We start from the raw sequence: 20,261 nt of genomic DNA on the forward strand, positions 1-20,261 counted from the left end.
TTACCTTCATCTGTTCAAATTCCTGTGACAATGATACAATTTTATGATGCACTAAAAGAATAACTACAGTGTTATGATACCCTCAAACTTAAAATGCCCTGAAGAAGCACAGCTACATAGCCCTTTATCCAAAGCTTACTGAAGTCAGTGGGAGGTTTTTCCATAAATTTTAACAGACTTTGGATCTGGCCTTGAGTTATTTATTAATGACTAAACCAGGCGATGCACTTTCTCCAGTTTAGACAAACCTCCTGAATCTGCCAATTAGAAATTTAACAGGGGTGGTACCTTCTGGTTTCTTTCAGTAACCACTGCTCTTACAAATAAAGGCTTGCACTTTTCTAGTCTGTAGCACTTATAAAGTTATCACAGCTTAAACGGAGTGTCACATTAAAAACAGTTTTCAGGTCACCTGAGCCATAGTGATAGATGTCTTTGAGGACCACTTCTGCCAAGTTGTGCTTCTCTAGATTCTTCTGTGCCTGAAGGCTTGCAGAGAGTGCTTGGAAAATACTTGCTAGACTTCTCCAGCTATGGAAGGGTTTCTAATGATTTCTTAAGAGGGACCACACTTTGAGCTATGCAGCTCAAGAGAGCTTAAAGAAAAAATTAGCAGGGAAGTTGTCAGAGCTTTGAACAGAGCAGCCCATGAAGACTGGGTACATTGAGATAAGAGCAAAGGATAGAATACCTGACTTTCTTGCCAGGAACATTAATTTAACTGGAGTTCATACCGCAAGAGAAGCATGTTCAACTGGAAAAGAGATGGTGGAAATCAGAAAAGAATTAGTTTCAACATTTTCTAAGAAAACAAGCAGAAAGTTTGATATCTGAATTTATGTTACAGAAGGAATTCTTTCTGGTAGGTACTTGTATAAATTTTTCCTATTTGAAACATGAGAGCCTTTAAAAAGTCAGCTTTAAAAACTGTTTTGATTGCCATAATGCATCCAATAATTTTGTTTGTTTGTTTGTTTCACACTCTGCTGTTATTCTAACAAAGATTAACTAGCACATTATTCCACATATGAAGAGTTTTGCACTGTAGCATCTGTGGAATTAGTAGATGTTGCCACGGAAGGCTGTGGATGGAGAAGTTTGTCAGTACATGAAAGCTATGCATGCATATTCCTCAGGAATCAGTTTATCAGCAGGAGTAAAATAAGGACTCAAATGGAAAGAAAGGGGAAGCAAAGAGAATTTCTTTTAATTTGTTAGATATTAAAAAAAAACCATCGGACTAAAATGATTCCTATTTTTTTTCCCCAAATTAATTACTTCAGTTTGGCCTGAAATCCCTCAGTGGAATTACTCATGCTGAAGCAAAACATTTGCCATTGGACTGTCTAGCAAAATGATGTAGCTATCCAGAAAGCATCTTCAATAGCTTCATGGTAGTTTTGCACCCTTGTTCCCCGTTAGCACATTTGCTTTCAAACTTTTTACAGTTGGGTCAACCAGACCCATTCATTAACCCTCACTCATTTGAGCAACATTTTAGATGCTGAGTTATGTTTTTCAGATCTTCAACTTTGAACAGGATTTCAGAATTTTCTTCCCCGATCAAGCTCTTCTTGTCAGGTTTCTGAATAGTATGGCTTGTTCTCAGGTAGTGTCAGCCTCTCTCTGAGATTTGTGTTACTGTCTCAGTTGGGTTATGGCAAGTCAAGAAAAGAATGCAAACAAAGTGCACCTTGCCTTGATCCCTCTTCATCTTTTATAAAGGGAGGCAACAAGGTTTTTGTGAGGGCTATTCATCATTCCTCTGGTGGCCCAACCACTTCACTTAGTTTATGAATTGCTGCCAGAAAAACTGTATCAGTACAACCTGTACTGTTGACAGAGACACACCATTCACAGTAGGAACAGCAACATACGCTGCAAGACATGCACTGACTTAACAAACCTGATGATGCCAAGACACTACCAGTCGGTCAAGATTTTAAATTCCATGGCAGTAAATGGAAATAAACTTTCCATTCAAAGTGTAAGAGCTTGTGAAGCACTACTGAATTTTTTTTTTTTTTTTTTTCAGATCAGCAAATAATTTCTTAACATTTTAACATGATTTTGACAGTTTGAGAGAAAATATCCTGTGAATCAGATAAGACCTTTTTCAATGACTGCACAAATGTATTTGAAGGAAATCACAATAGAATTGGAATACATCTTTCTTATTTGTATCCTAGCCATGCAAACAACCTCTCTTCTATTGTGGACGTCTGTCAGTAGGACTAAGTAGTAGCCCTTATTCATGAAACATTATGGGAGGTAACCTGAAGAAAATGTCTTACACAGGGGCACACTGGTTGAACTTGAATTGTTTTTTCTGTGCTGCGATATTATAAAACTATGGATTTTACTGAAGATTCAAAAACAAAACAAAAGAAAACAGAACAAAACAAATAACAGACCGTGGACCTCATGTTCTGATGTTCTTCATAACTTTTATGCACTCTTGATAATGAACGTATAAGTGCAAACTGTGCAAATTCCTGTTCCTGATGACTTTAGAGCCCCTCCTCAGTGCAAAATACAGCTGAGAAAACAGTTTAGGAAAAATCTGGCAGCCAATCGACCATAACAACTTCGAGTTGCATGAGCTAAACCTGAACTGTTGGACTAGGATGGATCCCTGGGCCTATGTCCTTGCTAACTTCAATCATGTCCAAATCACTATTAGCGAAGTTTAGCCAGCATAACTGCTCTGTAACTTAAACACAGAGTATACAGATTCCAAATTTAGTCAAACTTTTTACAGCTCATGTTAATACCTCTTTTGAAAGTGAATTTTTTTAAACTATGCATAGAAAAAACTGTAGACTTCATGGTCAAAACACAAGAAATTGTCTGCTTCTGTATTCAGGGATAGCCTTGCTATAAATGGTCAAAAGAGGGAAAAAGGGATTTTATTACCTGCAATACTATTGTGTGGTTTGGGAGTAGGAGCCAGACTTAATGGGCAGTGCATAGAACTTCTCACTTCCTCTTCTCCCTGTAAATTTGTATTTGTATGTGTTGTGAGCACATGCACACTTGAGCATATGTATGTGCTGACAAGGACTACTAACTGGAGGCATTTAATTTTTTTTTTATGGAGAAAGGGAATACTCCATCTCCACTGTAAATGTGATTTACATTTCTATGGGAAGAATGCATATTTATATGCTGTGCACAGCTTCATAGCGTGGTGATGGACTCACCAGTGGATGATCTCCCATTGTCATGGCCACTACCCAGCACCCATGACTGTGTTACCCTTAATCACGAAACACAAACCTTCTGTGTTTCCACAGAGGACTCCTGGCTGTTCTGGTCAAACTGCTTCCAGAGATATCAGCAGTTGCAGAGCCCTTTCATATGCTGAAAATATGAACCCGCACCATTTCAGGCAGCATTTGTGTTAGCAATGGAATTTTTAAATTGAAATAATTAGTTTTGCTGGCTATGGCTGTTACATCTGGCATAAATTTGCCCCAGTGAACCCTATTTTTAAAAAGCAAACCATCTGAATTAAGGTTCCAGATTATACTAGTTACTGATCTTTCCAAGCCTCATCCATTCTTATGAACAACGCCTCTGTGGTGTTTTCTTCCCCAAAGGATATACTATGGGTGCAACCCAAGCTTTATTGTGCTTAATCTGAACCAGAAGTCTGAGCTGATTATTTTAAAAGGCATACCATTTCTTAAAAGTGATTTTCTTCCTGTCTTCATGCTGTGCCGATAAGAATTTATAAGTGGATCTCTTTAATGTTTTAGGCTGGAGTGATACAGAAGAAGGCAGTGTGTGTATGATGTGCTACCCAGCCCAAAATGAAGCCTGTAAATGCAGCCACAGAAAAGGCTTTAAAAGTACCCTTTTACTTTGACACATACACATCACAGCTTTTAATTTCTGTAAACAATACAAGTTGGATGAAGTTATGCCTGGTTTATAAAGGAGCTAAGTAAAGACATAGACCTGGGGTCAGTAGTGCTGTTGACAATCACAGTAAGCCCAAAGCATGGGGAGAGCAGAGGTCAAGATGTGTCCCCAGCACTTCTTCAAAGGATATCTTTGCCCAGCATGCCAAAGTAGTTGCCCTAAGATTTTCCTCCCACTTCCATCTTTTGGCTGGTGGCACAAACCATGCCACAGAGCACCTGGGTCCAAGCAGCTCTAAGCCCCTCAGGGTGCTGAAACTGCAGCCACAACTAGTTGCACACTGATTGTTTCATATATTGGGTTTACCTCTGTTTTTGGGCCTGTAATAAATAACATGGCAGCTAATACATAGGCAGATTCTTGGTCAATGCTGGATGTGAGACAGCAGCATGGGAGTTGGCTTTTAGGTACATTCCTGACTAATTCTAGACTCTCATCAACCAAGTTGTATTTATGTTGTTGCAACAAATGGTTCCGCATATTGATCTCCTTGTAATCTGTTCTTTCTGCTAGACAAATACGGCTACTATAAAATCTAATTAAGTGTTTTTACTCTTTAAACATATTTTTCAGTATAGAAATGTTTTCTGTCCAACATACAATATTTGCAAGCCATAAAATAAATCTCTCTTTGGTGATAAAAATGTCAATTCACATAACAGTCTTACTTTTTTAACTAGCAAAAGCAGACAGAGAAATCCTCACAAGCAGCAGATTGCCAGGCTCCCTCCATTATCAGCAACTAATTTTACCCAGTGCAATAAACAAGATAAGTAGGGAGGTACTAAAGTAATTTTCATCAGCTGTTTTAGAAACCATTATTGATTCTCAACTTAGTAATCAGGTCTGCTTCTATTCCTAATCCAATAACATGCATAAGTGATAAGTTTGTAGATAGCAGACAATTTGTTAAATTCCTGGTGTCCCACAGTTTCATGCTCAAATTTCCAAAGTATCACTAATACGTCTTGAATATGTCTTCATTATATCCTGATGCCAGAATATTAGTGATTAGGGAGTTGGACTGAAATCACAGTATTGAAATCACATATGTACCACATGTGGAAGTCCCTCCCCACAGTTCCTTATTGTATCTTCAACATTGTTAAATGTCAATGTGCTACTTAGGGACATGGTTTAGTGGTCATTATTGGTAGATGGACAGTTGGACTACATGACCTTTGAGGTCTTTTCCAATCTCAATGATTCTATGACTCTAAATACAAATTTTATCTTCAAAAATGTTGTGTTCATATATTCATGGGAATTAGAGAGGAGAACGTGACATCTCATCCTGCAGACTCTCAAACTCATTGTTAATTTATTTTTTTACTTATTCTTCATACCAAGTCAGCTCCCCAGGAACTTTCTGTCAAACTTCTTTTGTGCTCAGTTTTGTTGCTAACAGCTCCAGATTGCGAGGAAACTGGTAACAGATCCCAACTGCCCAACTGCTTGTATCCAACCAGCTGAGGACAGGAATTAAGATAACCAAACTTAATCAAGTCTGATTTATCCACAGTTATACAGATTCTACTACTTCCCTTAATATCTTTTTCTTTTTTTTAACCTCTGAGATATATAAAAAAAAACTCTGTAAGGAGAACAAAAAGCTAGCACTGTCCTTTACAGCCTCAGACAAAATTTTCAATGATAAGCCAGCTTTAAGCAGAGCTCTCTGTCGTTTGTTGGCCTCATCCTTGATGTCATAGGTATCACATCCTGTTACTTTAGAAACAGAAGCCAACAACAGACACTGAATGGAGGTGGCCAAGAAAAGTGACAGTGTTAAATGGTTGTGTCATAGCTGGCAGAGAACCAGATAAAATTATCCAGGCCCTAGATAGCTGAGATCAAATATGTTCTCAAGCAAGTTGCAAAGCAAGAGGAAATTCCAGTAAATCATTTACTTAATGAGAACAATGTGCAACAGATCTTTTTTTTCTCTCCTACAGAGTTAATATTAGTGCTCTGTTATCATCGTTTTTTTTTTCTCTCCTGCTTGCTAAGTTACCATGTGAGATGCCAACAAGGTCTGGCACTGTTTGTGGTCTGATATTACTCATAACAACACTGTGTGGATTAGGAGCAACTGCTGGACCCAGCAACACATTTCTTCATGAAACACTTTCCTGCTGAATGCAGAATCTCTGGAGCTGTGGCCAACCTGCCTTCCCCTCTCCTGTCAGCTTCCCTGGTCAGCAGTGTAGGAGACAAGATTCCCAGAGCCTCCAGATTCCCAGTTTGATCTCCCATTTCTTGCACCACGAGGCACCTTCTTCTTATTTATTTTTAATTATGCTTTGTAACAAACTATTACAGGATTTCACTTTGGTGAAATAGCTTCTGGTGTTTTTGCTTATCGCTGCAATTTGGGAGGAACGTTTCCTAAAATCCTGAGATTTTTCATGCGCATACATTTTTGCCTCCTGGCCGCCTCAGCAACCGCAGTAGAGTCGGTGGAATTACAGCTCCCCTGCCCAGTTAAGATCGCTCCACGTTCATGGATAAATTCAAACCTTGTGTTAGCAAGCACAGCTTCAACCACACTTTTGATGGTTTCAGAGTCTCAGGTTCCAGTCAGTTTTTTGGAAGTGTGAAGCAGGCAGAGGAGAGAAACCCTATTAATGCCACCAGTGAGGGAGAGTGGGTAATGTGAACTCTAATGTTGTTAGACACCAGAGAACTCACATGGAAGGGAGCCCAAATGCATGCTCCAGCCACCTTGAAAACTAGAGGACAAAGGTCTATAAAACCCAACACTAGAATTTACAGGAAATCAGGCCTCTGTGGTCCCAGTGGTCTCTAAACTACTTGTTTATAGGCTCAATTTTCTACAGACACCTTCGGTAACAATAGCCAAAATAGTAGCATTCTGTACCCAAGGGCATATAAGGATCACAAGCACTTTTGCACAGCAGATCTCAACAGCGTCATCCCTTGTCTCTGTGCCCCACATCCCTCTTGGTGTTTCAGAAACGAAGCATAACATTCAAAACCTACATAACTTAGAAGGAATTATAAGTCACCAACGTGCAGCTTCACCATTGCATTCCTACTGGGTTCTTGTTACCCCCTTTGGAAGTTAGTATTTGATTAGCTTGGTCAGCCATCTAGCTCTACCTATCAGGGAGTGGAACAGGGATAACCTGAAGGCAGAAGACAATTGATGTTTGTGAGATTTAAGAAGTTCTTGTGTGAGTTGGGGTAACTGCCCCCGACCTCCCAGATCTGGTTACTGGTACCCTATCCACACTCCCTGCACCTGGCACAGGGGAGGGGGAGGTGGCACAGGGACAACAGGGGATGGAGGAAGGACAGGGGAAGGGTGGCAGCACCACCTCAATCTGGCTTCAAAGTTGGTGGAGATGGAGCCTGGTGAAATGTAAGGAATCCTCCATGGTTTCAGCTGAGAACAGAGATGGCACAGGACTTGAAGCAGTTTGGCACAAAATATAAATAAGTAAGCCAGTAAACAAGCCAAATACACTGGATGTAAAGGGTCTTCAGGTTCTTGTTTTCATTTTCTTACCCATAGAAGGCTTCCATGGCTATTTTCATTCACCCACTGAAACATCTCAAAAAATGTAATGGTGTGCAAGCACTTGGATGCCTTTTTTCTGTTTGTTTATTCATCATTAGTGTCATTTAAAAATTCATCTTAAAAAAAAAAAAGCTTTAGCTACTTAATGTATTTGTTTTTATATGACAGCATTGAAAATGCATCTGCTACGTAGAAAAAAAAAAGAGTATTCTTTTAGAAATATACTTTTCACAACAAAATCAAACTTGTGGAATCAGATTTTTAAGTGAAAGCGTGGCACTGTGTGTACCATCAAAGACAGTGGGTCAACCCCTAGGATGGAATTTCAGGAATAGCTAATTATTTGCTTAATAAAAAAAAAAAAGTCACTTCCTTTCTTTAATGAGCCAGCTTTCAGGAAATGAGTGCAGAGAAGGGAAAAGAGAGGAAGAAATACAGTATTCTGGAAGCTGAAAGTCTTGTTGGTGTTCTTACTACAGTTTTTGTGGCTAAGACACTGAATGGATTCCATAAGTGAGATTTTGTCAGTATGCCAAATCTGCATGGTCTTCTATCTTTAAAAAAAAAAAAAGCCTTTGATTTTCACAGACTCCAGCCCAGCCTGGGACTTGCGTTTAAAAATAAAGCATATCCTGCTGCTGCAGGAAAGATTTTTCTCAACACCACTATACTTTATTTATTTCAATCATATTTGAGAAAGAATCTTACAGAAATCCCAGCAGTACTGTTAGGCATAACCCAAAGGAGTTCGTTTCACCTATTTACAGGAGAAAAGCTCGCAGGATTAACACATTTGGAAATGATGTGAAAATGTAAAACGGATTTTAGATTTTTTTTTTAAGAAGTTCAGCTACTGAATGTAGTAGGATATGAAACTATTAACTTTCTTCACATTTGGAGGAAGACCATACAACACACCGAATACAGGAATTGGTTTGTTTTATACTGGATTACACAAAGTACTTCATTTTCTAGTGGAGAAATTGATTCTTAACACTATATAATGCAATTCTAGCAAGCTTGAGACTTGGATATTGGGCCAAAATTAAATCTCTATGTTCACATATAACCACACACTGACAACATTCAGGTCTGAGTGGCTTAATATTCTTATATTGGGCCAAGTTCATATCCAGACAATCCCCTTCTGCAGATTCAAACTTTTCACTGCAGATCCCAGCTCAAAAGTTTGGATTTCTTTTAATATTTCATCCCTATTGAGGTGCTTACAAGTCATCTGCAAGAAACCCAAGTTCACTCTTGTTAATAAAGAAATTTTGAGAAAGCATTACCAGGCAACTGTCATTATTGAAGTGTACTGGGCTACTGAGGCATAGGACTGCAGCAATTGAAGGCTACTACAGAAAACCACAGCAGTAATCAATTAAAACAGAATTTTTCATTAAGTGCTCTTAAATCAATAATGCAGCTGCATATATAAACTGTGAAGAAATAAAACCAGCTGCTAGTAAATTTCTTGGTGATACACGACCTGTTCTGTCCTCCACTTCTCCAGTTCCCAGGTCAGTAAATCGCTCTAACAGCCCTTCACAACATTGGTAGAACATCACCAGTGAGAATAGCCCTCATTTAATGTTGGCAGTAAGTTAAGACATCTCACTGCTGATCCACACAAATACATCCTAATCACAGGAGGCCAACCAACCTGCCAACCCAGCTCTCCAGGTGATTCAAATGAAGAAATCAGAAGAAAAGAGGTAAGTAAGCAGCTGGCCTACCTTACTTCTTTGTTGACTGTAAGCTACTGAAACAGAGGTGACTGGATAAACCTTTCGTTTTTGTTAGCTTTTCCCTAGGGAGTCCTTGTTTTCATGGGACAAGATCTTTCCTAACAGGGTCTATTCAACTGATAATTATCAGTGCTGGCTTCAGTAAGCCATGGGGTATCTTAAATACTGAAGGGATGCTTAGCATATTCTGAAAGGCTAAGTCATCAGGAAATGTTTTTGGCAAATGTCACTGAGGTTTCCTAATTACCCAGACTGATCCTGCTTCTGAAAAATCAGATATTTAAGAAGTACAAAGAAATTATGCAAACCCTTTTCAGAGTCAGGTTAATTCCAGAAGGTGAAGATACTGTGTTTGCTGATTGATTTTCATGAAAGTGCTTTGAAATAAAATGGCTTTTCCAGCACAAACTACCTGTAATTATTATTATTTTTTTAATCTTAATCAATCATGTGAATTTGAGAATTTGAGTATTAGATCATTCAAGACATAGACTTTGAGCTTAGAGAAAGGTGCTCAGACTGCTGCAGCTGAGTAAGCTCACACAAATTTGCTTAGGTGTAAAGAATGACTTTTTCCAGAGAAATTTAAAAATTCCTATGAAATTTACTGTCTTGGTTTTAAACTTGAATCCTTATGAACAAAAGGTAGGAGCTGCCTTTACCGTATCAAATACTGCAGTCTGTTTCAGGTGCTGCAGATGTGTGAAGTAACGATCCAGCCAAAATGGTGTCTGTGGCAAAATAGCAGGGAGAAATTTCCTAAGGATCTCTGGTCAGCATATTTGCTTTATTTTCTTTAATACCTTTTGAAACTGTCGTATCCTTACATTGATTTTAAGTGAAATGTGTGCAGAGATAGCGCCAAATTTAATGAAGGAACACGTTATGGATGGTGAAATGAGTTCTTAATTACATTTAATGTACTCATGGTTCTTGAGTTTTTCATTTTCCATGAATGGAACAGATTTATATGAGTTCACATGACAGCTCTAGCTTGGCAAGTAGTGACCATGGCTGCCAGAGACTACTTTGCCTTTAGATACATTGGTGAGGTAGTACTATATGTTTAATAGAACTACGTGTAAAGTGATGGTTCTTTTTTCACTGTTTATTGCTAAGCCAACCTGCTATAAAACATTGATCTCTCAGATACAGGAGACACATGACTCCCATGCCACTAGGTCCAGTAGGCTTAACCTGCTGAACCTGAAGTGCTAGAAGGACTTAAAATGTAATCATTAGTAGATTTTTGCAAGCAGCTGGTAAAACAAGACTTCTAGGCAGTTCGGGTGCTTTAATTTATTTCTTAATCCTGCCAAATCAGCAGAAAAGTATTTTAGCATAGTTTCACTTGGCAGACAAAAGGAGGATTCCAAGGGCCGGTGCAAAAGAAAGCATCCATGCAGGTGGATGGTGATAAACTCCATGTAGTGATGGCTATCAGTGCCAAGGCCCAAATTTTTAACGTTGCTCCACAGAAAGAAAATAAGTTGGAGAAATACTATATCTCATTTTGGCTCAACCCTGCTTTGTTGAAGACGAGAGCAGTACTCTGCTCTGCCTTTCCAGCTCTTATTAAATCCAGCACATTGTACTGGGACAAAGGAGATCAGGGAACTTCCCCTTCCCTCTCCACTATCCAACTAGGAGCTCTTTTGTCAGCAAGAGTTATTGCCCTGACAAGTAACTTATAAGTCATCCACTTCCTGTTGTTCTCTGTTCATGTGAAGGGAGAACACGGCACAAGGCACTCTTTATGACCAGGTTCCCCATTGTTTAAACTCGACCCTGCCAATGTTTGCGTGAAAGATGTCAGGGTAAATAGTAAGGGCTGCACCTTTGGAGGTAAACAAAAACTACCATCCATAGAAATCAAATCCATGAATGTGTTCTCGGTTGGTGCTTTCTTTCCAGATTTTTAGGATACTGAAATATATCACTATCTTGTCTTCTTGTCAGCTCACCCCTAACCAAACAATGAAATCAATGGTGCATGTTAACTACAGCTATTGACTAGGCTATAGTGATGGCTGTACACTTACTTATTTTCAAGATCTGTTTAATTGACTGCAATCTATAGATTTGATCTCTTGCCATGTAGTGCGTGCAGGAAATCCTGGAATAACACCCAAACAACGCACTGGACTGAACGTGAAAGCCCTTGCTTTAACGTGTTTCCAAACACTTTAAAAAAGCAGGAGCTCACAAAAATAAAAGTCTGTAGTGCCCCTGAGATCACCATGTGCAGCTCTATCTACAAAAGCTATTTGCCGTTGACACTAAAACAGGCCTGGCCAAAGTGCAAGTGATGTGTTTAATATCACCTTCTTTGAAACACAAATGTAAAATGAGGTTTAGCTGCCAAAATTTCCTGAGTGGGAACAGAGTTCACGGGTGCAGGTTCATTAAGTATCATCCATTACAGTATACACTTTGCTCATTTGGAAAACAGAGGTGCTTTTTAGTTGCAAATCCACAAAGATCTGGCAGTCAAGTCAGATCTTACCATCTCACGTGCCAAAACAGCACACTGCAAAGCAATGTGGTTTTTCAGATGTTTCTGAAGGCATATTTTAACCACAGATGATTTTACAAAGATAGATTTAATGGTATGATTTAGCTTGAGTTATCTTTATTGTCAGTGATGATGCATGAAATAAAGAGAACTCATAGAAAGCTTGGAGTTTGGAATATCATCTTTCAGCTGAAAGCTAAGTAAATGTACTAAGCATTTAATGGGAAACACTAAATATAGACTCTGATAAAGCAATTACCAGAGACACTAGAGAAGAACTGCTCTTCCAAGTAATGCTGTCTACATCTACCAGAACCCATTCATAGGGCTGCACAAACAGCTTCATTTATAGATTCAAAGCCACAAGCCACCCACTATTTGAAGAAAACTTTCCATCATTGGAAAGTACGTGTAATATAAGATCACTGTGCTGGTTATCAGAATTTCAGACTTTACAAAAATTTGCTGATGTTGTTCAAATGCAGTCTCAGTAACTCTCCAAACAACTGCCTAGTGGTACAGACCAAATACAAACAAAAGCCAGAGAAACTCGTGTTGTAGTTTTAAGTGAACATGTGTGTTAAAGGCCATAAATTCATTTGCATGGGGAATTCCTGGGTTCAAAGCAGAAGTATACTTGCTGAAAATGCTGCAGTTTAAGAAGTGCATTCTTATAGCTCAGGCCTCTTTTCCATTTTTTACAGCAAAACAGTGAAATGGCAAGAGTGGATCTGCAAACATGAAGCACCTCAGATAGACAACTGCTTTAAAAACACAGCTTTAATGGTTCGATTTTTCTTCCCACCACAGAATATGTCCTTGTGCTGCTTCAGACCCCTTCCATGGAAAAGAGCTGTGATTCCAGGATGGAAGACAAGAAAAATCTGCTGCCTAAAGGGAAGCAGCAATCTGTGAGCTGCCTGCCTGCGAGAGAACAGACAGACAGTCAAGATCCCTGTACTAGTGAGTGCCCAGAAGTCTGCTGCCACTGCAGGGCATTGGTGCCTGGCATACACTTGGTTAAGGCCTGAACTGCTGCCTGCTACACCTCTGAAAAGGAATGAGAACAAACTTGTCAGCAGCTGTCTCCAGTGGTGCTTGTGGGTTTGCTTTGTGTTGCAGGCTCGTATTGTGAGACCAGACTGCAGATGTTTTCAGGGACAGTGTAAATACTACAGCAGTTAGATCAGCTCCATTTTTCAAGTTTCTCTAATGTTTTATATTCTGACACGTGAAATTGGCTTTTAATTGCTCCTATGCAGTGGGTCTGTTTTCCTTTGCCTAGAGAGAATAAATGGAGACTGGAGCCTCTAAAGTGGTCTGATATCAGCCTGAGCTGAGGGACACAAACACACAGCAGGAATGGCAAAAGAATGACCCTGGTTTCATTACACAGGAAGGCTCTAAGAACTTAAACTGTACAATATGTATAATGTACTAAGTCCAATATCTTAGCAACTGAATTCAACATCATAACTGGAATCAGTAAGAAAACATAACAATTGGATTTAAAATGAATCCATACCTCTGAAGTTGCATACACACAATCTATATACCATAATACATTAATAGGAAGACTGCATTTTGTACTTAGGATTATAAATTGTTCACTTGGAAGTGCTTGAAGTTAGCAGCAGATAGAAAGCAAAGATAAAGTTCAGAAAATGTGGGTCTCCAGGATTAATATGCTTTAAAATATACCTAATGTATACTCTGAGTTCAGCACGTGTTGTTCACATGGAATATTTTTAGTGGGATGGGACATTCCTCAAGATACTGAGAGAATGAGGTAGTCATCACTCTCGACCAGAATTCTTGTATACAGAAATTAAATGAACTTGGCAAAACTCTTGTGCTACAACTATGGCTACACGGTCATTTTAACAGCACATGCATTTGTGAGAAAGAAAATTAATCTGAAGTTCTGCATCACTACAGCGGAGTTTGATGGCAAATAAAGCCTCAGACAATGAATGTCTGTGAATGAAAAAGAATTACTTATTAAAAAATGTTCGCTGAATTGTTTCTATTAGCACTACACATGATTTTCTGAAAGTGCAACGAAATTTTGGCTGCAAAAATGAAACATGAAATTCCCACTGCCTGCCAGTTTTAATCAAATATAGAACTCAGCTTGAAGGCTGAAATGGTGCTGTGGGGAAGTAGGGCTGGCTGTCTCCCATTAAAGGCCTGCAAGCGTTTTTTTGTTGTTAAGTTTGTGTGAAGCCTTGGAGTCTTATCTGACTCCTCACTGAGTCTGGATGACTGGGCAGCATCCCAAAAATACCTTCTCACATGTTTAGCTTTATGGGAGTTTCATTCCTGTCTCCCGCCGAGGCCCCAATATCCTCTGCATTTGTTACCTGGCGGCTGTGTTATTGCAGCCTCCTGTTCCTGAAGCTGGATGTAAGACAACGTGCCAGCTCCAGATGCGGCAGAAAGAGGCTGTCTGCCTTGTGCTTACCTTACATCGCTGCAATTGCCTCATGCCAGGTCCTTCTTTCAGCTCCAGGTGATTCCTGATGCCAGATTAGGGCCTTGGTGAATGAAGCCCCACTGCAGCCAAAAGCCACTGAGGCTCAGAACAAAGCCTTCAGGAGCTAGGGACAAAACACCTCTTTGGAAGTAATTTAGTACTGGGAAAACTTTCAATTCATATCAGATAAAGACAGAATCCGACCATCTTTAGAAAACAAAGGAAACCTTCCTCACAAAGAATGCTTTCCATCAGAAGCACAGCTTGCTTCAAATTTCAAGCTCTTTCATTTGCCTTCTTAGAAAAACAACAAACACTGACTGAAATTTGTCCCCCCAAATGCAGAAATGCTATATACTGCAGAGTCAGCAGCTATTTTTGCTAGGGCTGTTGGCCGACATGTAGGCTACATTATGAGGGCAAGAACTCACCAGTTTCAGGATGAGGTAAAACGGTAAAATATGTTCAGCTTTAAATTTCTAATTCCTGACACCGAAGACAGAAGACACAAATCACTGGCTTGGTGCGAACTGACTTGACCAATGCAAGTTCTGATGGGTATGCCTTGCAACAGCAGGCTTCAAGTTTAATCAGGTACTGGCTTTTACCACACTTCCAGCACAAAGCTATCAGGAAAGCATAAAGCCAAAATAAACTCTCTATCATGTGCTCTGCCAAACTTGGCAGAAAAGGGACCCTGTGCCCAGGCCTAATTTAAGTCCAAGTCACTGCTAGATAACAACGCTGAGCTGTAATTCAACAGTAATGGTTGTGGTGCTAGAGAATAGTAGGTTTTTTAATTGTATTTTAACCATTGCTTGGCTATAGTCTTGCTGTTGCTATAGTCTGAGGGCAATAGACTATAGAGGACTATAAGGGCAATAGCAATAGGGTCCTCCTCAACCTCTTTTAGATTTATACATATGTATATGTATGTATCACCATGTCATCATATGTTTGTATGGGCTCTATCAAATGTGGAAGGAAGTTGATGTATGATAAAAGATCAGCTAAAAAGTCAGCACATATTTTACTTAGTGTCCGCATAAAAATTCTCCTGTCAGATCACAGATCAAACCAAATGCACTATCTCATTAACAAAGTATCTCATGAGACATAATTTAAAGGCTGCTGCCATTTCTAACCAGAGGTCTCACCCACCAGTCGCAAATCTCTGTGCTTCTTTAAGATTTCTTTTCAAACTGACACCTCCATTGTTTTCAAAGTCTTCCGTAGTTCTCCTCCCTGTTTGCTGTTCAATCTGGCTGATGGTCATCTTTCTCTGTAACCCTATCAACTGGGGTCAGGTGGAAGTCTTCCTCTGTGGCAGTGTGGGGCATTGGGTTGTGTTCAAAGACGTTTGCAGAGATTTAAACAGCACATCCTGTGAATTTGAGTCTTCAACGCATCACAGCACTGTGCTTATGGTGGAGAAGCATGGCAACATGCATCCCTCTTGATTCAGATTTCATAGGAACAGCATAGAATGTCTCCTAAAAGTATCTGCCAGTCAGTCATTGATGACGTAGTAGTATATCCCTCTCCTTGATTACCTTTCTGAGGCACTGTGGTTCCAGGTCCTGCAGTAGTTGAGCACTTGAGGCCTTCTGCTGGAAGGAGTTTTGAGATGATGACTATTTTTATCATTGTGAAATTACTAATGGTTCCAGTGCTATGCAGGTGAGTGATGCGAGTTATGCAGCACAGCTTGATGTGTAGAAGGAAGCAGTACTGTGTTCAGACAGCCAGAAAGCTAGAAATCACGAAAAAAAGAATCAGATAGAGAAACAGGAAATGTCTGTGGAAAAACAGACATACAGGACCTCTAGTTCTTCCATAATCTTCCAGGAGAAGCCCGAGCAAAGAATTCAACTTCTTGTAGAGTGGAGTTTTATCAATTAAAAGAATTTAATGATGTGGGAAAGCTGGACTGGTCCCACCTCACCCTTCTCACCTAAAAGTCTCCTAGAACAGGCTCCCTTTTGTAAGGGTGTAATAAAAGGATGGCTCACAGAAGAAAGAGCAGAGTGTATTTATTTGTACCTCTGAATTCCTCCTCTGTGGGTACTGTATAAATACACAGACAAGCTTTTTTTTTTTTAAATATAACCGAAAGATACTTATGGTTTATGGGTCATTTCCCACTGCTTCTATGTGTGTGTGTTTCAAGAGATTCAGTTCAACAGATAAAATGGTGGTGTAACTTCCAAGATCTAAATTATTCTTTAATGCAGCTGTCTAATAGAGCTAAGGCCATTTAAAAAAGGAGCTGGCTGAAGATGCAACTGCAATTCATCTTCCAAAAGTTTTGAAATAAGTGTAATATTTGGCAATCCTTGGCCATCTTATACTAATCAAATTTTCAGCTGAGAGGTTTATAAAGCTTTTTCCTTAGTTGCTAATCAGTTGTGTTGGTTTTAATGAAGAAAGATAGATGTGTCCATTATAAAACACTATTAGAAGATAGAACAGGTGGCAGAACTGGCTGTAGAGAAAGACATATAAGAATGTGCTTTATTGATCTCAGATTATGCTTGCTGTTCAGAATTTATTAGTATCACAGTTTCTTCTTTATTTCTTCTGCAGAAGGAGTCCAGAGACCTTAAAGAAGTATTTCAAAATGGCTAAACTAACATTTTTCTTTACCTCTACCTGGCACATTTTCAGAGAGATACATTTACTGGATGGAAACTTCCTGCCTGGGCTGGCTGTCTGTTAGCGTGAGTAATGAGCAATCCATCCATCATTAGGGCTAGCAAGTTTTCCATTTCATCCTCTTCCCTCTTTAAGTGCATGATTTAACTCACAGCACATAAACATTTATGCAGCAACCTTGTAAAAGCAAAACTGTGCCTGGTATTACGGTCATATTTGAGACAACTGTAGGCAGGTGGACAAACTCACTTGAAACCAAACTCAAGTTCAGTGATTGTTCACAATATCTGACCTTTGTATTCTGTGTCTGTGCCTAATTTACATTAATCTCATTATTTTTTTTTCCCCTCCACGTGTACTTATTTCAGACTTGGCACTGGCCGAAGGTAGAGCTGCTACATGCTTAAGAAAATATTCTTTGGACAAGTATGAGCTCTGGGGGAGGTTGCTTTTTCAACTAGGTCACAGACCTAAAGCTTAGGATCTCCCATCTTTGGCCCCCCGTCCTCCTGCAGGCTTCTTCCCATGCTGACTCACATGAGAGATGCTGAGCAGCAAGAACCAAGTGGGTGCGCAGGAGTCTGGAGCCAGGAGAATGGGGTACCAACACTTCAATTAGCAGCCAGCAATCACAGATCTTGCCACATGTCAACTCCACCAGCAAGTTTTCTCTTCATGGGGAGGGGAAGGGGTGGCTGGTGATACTTGAGCATTCAGTGTTCAGCTCAGTGCAGAAACAACTTTCTGCTAGAGGGTGCCTGAAATATTTCTAGGTTTGTCTTTCCAGTGAGGTCTTTGGGTTTCCTTGTGTTCTTGCAGCACCTTGTTGCAGGTTAGGTCTAAGATCTCTGAATGCTGAGGCATGCACAAGGGGCTCTGGATGGCAGCGCTGCAACAATGGTTGCAGACCTTTCTCTGTCAGGAAAAGCAACAGATTTTACAGTTCAGAAGAGCGAGGCCTTTCTTGCACAGCAGGAAATCCCCTATAGTCAGTATGAGTTTTCAGCCATGATTTTGGGGCTTTTCTTTGCCTTCTCAAATGTTGGCAACCCCATTCCATGAACAGTGCACTTGGGGCACAGGGGGCCAGTTTCACCCAGTAACTCCAGTATCCAAGGAGCTTCTCATGGACTTTCACTGTCTGTGTTTTAACACAGCCTGGAGCTAAACATGTGGCTTTACTCAGCGAACCTTAATATGCTCTCTGCCAGTCCTAAGAAATCAACACTCCCCATCCATAACTAAATCTGATTTCTTTGCTCATTCCCCAGAATCCACTCCCAAGGCTCCCTGCTCTCTCGGTGCAAGCAGAGGGTAGTGACAGCCAGAACTGAACTGCAGGCAGAGCTGTGAGGCTGCACAACACAATGCTTTTTCAAGGAATACTCACTCAGCCAAGAATACTTTAAATACTCCACCTCCATCACCTTTCCTTAAAATTCAGATTATTAATGAGTAAAACTTACATTTGTATTCCTCAGTGCTCTGCGTTAGAGGGAAACAATAGCCAGGTCTCCCTCTCCTTCCTCCTGGGTGGGCAAGCAGCACAATGCAAAAGCATTATCGCATCAACTGCTGGGCTAAGAAGCTTGACCCAAAGCCCTGTGCCAGTGAATTATTTTCCCTTGACATATGGCTTAAGGCTGAAGGATTTGAACACTTAATTGGTGCACTTTCTGCAAGGCTTTAAAGGCTTGGCAAGGTGAGATTCCTGCTAATCAGTGATACAGCTGGGAAACAGCTCCCGCTGTGCATCACCAGCAGTCTCCACCTACAAGAATTCATTGATCTCCTGGAGCTCAAGGGACTTGTATTATCTGAAGGTGTTAAAATCATTTCCAAGAGAAGCTGTCCAAAGATTGTGTTTCAAACATCCTTCATAATTCGTATTCATGGAGACATGTAACAGCATAGACCCACTAATGTGCGTGAAATAGAATGCCTCGACTTTCTCTCTCACATTATTGTGATAGGGTGTCTCTTTGTTAATCAGGAAAACAAAACGTGTTCCCTGCAACTTTTGTCTTTTCCTGTAGGAATTACCTCAGCTCTTCTCTATAAGCAGATATTCACAAAATTGACATTTTTCCAGCACTATTTTGTAATTGAAATTAACAACAACAACAAAAATAATAACCTATCCCAAAAATGTATCATTCGATGAGAGATTTGGGAAATTAAATCCTCATCCATTATAAGCACCACTGGAAATCAGTTATCCTGAGCATTTGCCTCCCATTTTCATCCTGCCATTTTCCTGTAGTAAGACCTCTGACTTGCACAACAATTTTTTCTGTAATGCGCCACATGTTTTGCCAGCATTTTAGTTTCTCTACAACATACTCCATAAATAAATTACATCACTTTCACTGTAACTGATTCCCTTATGCTATCTTATCACAAACCCTGTAAACTCATTCCTGTGCTCCTGTGGACTGGAAGGATCTCTGTACATGGAGGATATTCAGGAGAGATGGGTTATTACTGCTATTATGGTTTTACAAGCAAAAGTATCTTTCACTCTGATTCTGCCAAAATGTTCCTTTCATGGAGAGGACAATAAAATGAAAGAGAGAAGTTACTGTGCCCATTGGAGAGAAGAGACTCCCCTGAAGAAAGCTGCCTCCAGTCACCAACTTGTTCTTACAAGTGAGAAACGCTGCATAAGATTGATACAGATTCAACATAATAAGACTTCTTTGGAAGACATTCCACAGACACTTGTCACTAAATAAAGTCAATCACATCTCATTCTCTTAGATGCGGAAGAGTAAAAGGGGGAAACAGTGTTTGAAAGTGTTCAAAAAACAGATGCTTAGGGCACTAGTGTAAAAAAGCCAAGTATGACAATAAACACACTTTCATCTTTTATGATTTTAGTTGGTAGTTTCCCTCTTTTTCATTTCTCCTCTGAACCCATGAAAATCTGGGAGACGATCCAGGACCCCTTTGTCCATTTCTCTGCTCACCTCCACAGGCTGTGTTTTAGTTTCCAAGCCTCCAGGCATGCTCAGGGCCCCGACCTGGTGCAGGAGCCCCGTGACCCTCACCCTCAGCAGAGCCCAGCCCTGGCAGAGGTCACATTTAGTCCTTCTGTTTGCATTATGATCACCCACAGCTTTGCAGTGTCTCTCTCTTCAATTTGTAAACGACAAAGACCTCCAAACAAAAACTGGCTCAGCTTCTTAAAATATCTTCCACAACTTAATTAACTTCACACACTGGCATCCCAAGAGTGTCAACAGTATGGTAGTTCAACCATCAAGAGATCAGCTATTTTCCGCTGTGTATGGTATTTTTTACACTAGCAAATACCTATTTACACTCATTAAGCCCCCTGAATAAGCCTGCTGACACTCCAGGGGTCCCATTGAAACTACTCCTCACAGATAC

The 20,261-nt window shown here is 40.0% G+C and overlaps 1 long non-coding RNA gene across 3 annotated transcripts; it reads left to right on the forward strand.

The window, feature by feature from the left end:
• The first annotated feature begins 324 nt into the window (after nt 1–324).
• On the forward strand, nt 325–19,747 carry LOC121110329. Of its 3 annotated transcripts, none has more exons than XR_006938992.1 (4): nt 325–862; nt 8,988–9,189; nt 9,902–9,994; nt 12,548–19,747. It is a non-coding gene; the product is annotated as an uncharacterized LOC121110329 (long non-coding RNA). The 3 variants fall into 3 exon arrangements; XR_005858674.1 differs by having other exon boundaries at nt 9,912–9,994; XR_005858675.1 differs by lacking the exon at nt 9,902–9,994.
• The last annotated feature ends 514 nt before the right edge of the window (nt 19,748–20,261 follow it).

This window comes from Gallus gallus, chromosome 3 (assembly GCF_016699485.2).
Source record: "Gallus gallus isolate bGalGal1 chromosome 3, bGalGal1.mat.broiler.GRCg7b, whole genome shotgun sequence".
NCBI classification, from domain to species: Eukaryota; Metazoa; Chordata; class Aves; order Galliformes; family Phasianidae; genus Gallus; species Gallus gallus.